The sequence below is a fragment of the Phaethon lepturus genome, unplaced genomic scaffold (genome assembly GCF_000687285.1).
Source record: "Phaethon lepturus isolate BGI_N335 unplaced genomic scaffold, ASM68728v1 scaffold17366, whole genome shotgun sequence".
NCBI classification, from domain to species: Eukaryota; Metazoa; Chordata; class Aves; order Phaethontiformes; family Phaethontidae; genus Phaethon; species Phaethon lepturus.
Genome location: NW_010548479.1, coordinates 293 through 625, shown reverse-complemented (window position 1 = coordinate 625; position 333 = coordinate 293).

Sequence of the window (333 nt, the reverse complement as noted above, 5' to 3'; positions counted from 1 at the left end):
GCTCTGCGTAAGAGAAAACCAACACTGATCCCATAAACATGCATATTCACAGAGAAAGGAGAGCCCCAGCACGTGGGTGCTGCTGACTGAAGCAGTAAAGCTGCTGTAAACCCTGTTGTCACCAGAAATAAGTGTCTTGGTGGTAGTGAAATGGGGCTTAAGGCCCTGGATTATGTCCGTGCCAGATTCACATGTTCCTTTAGTGTGTGAAGTCAACATAAAATGCAGAAGATTGAAGCACAGAGGTAGACATTTTCAGCTTGGAGAAAGTGGCTCTTAGGCTTGAAATGACCAGACGGCCGGTGTGCTCCCGGAGGTTCCCCAGCGCGTGAG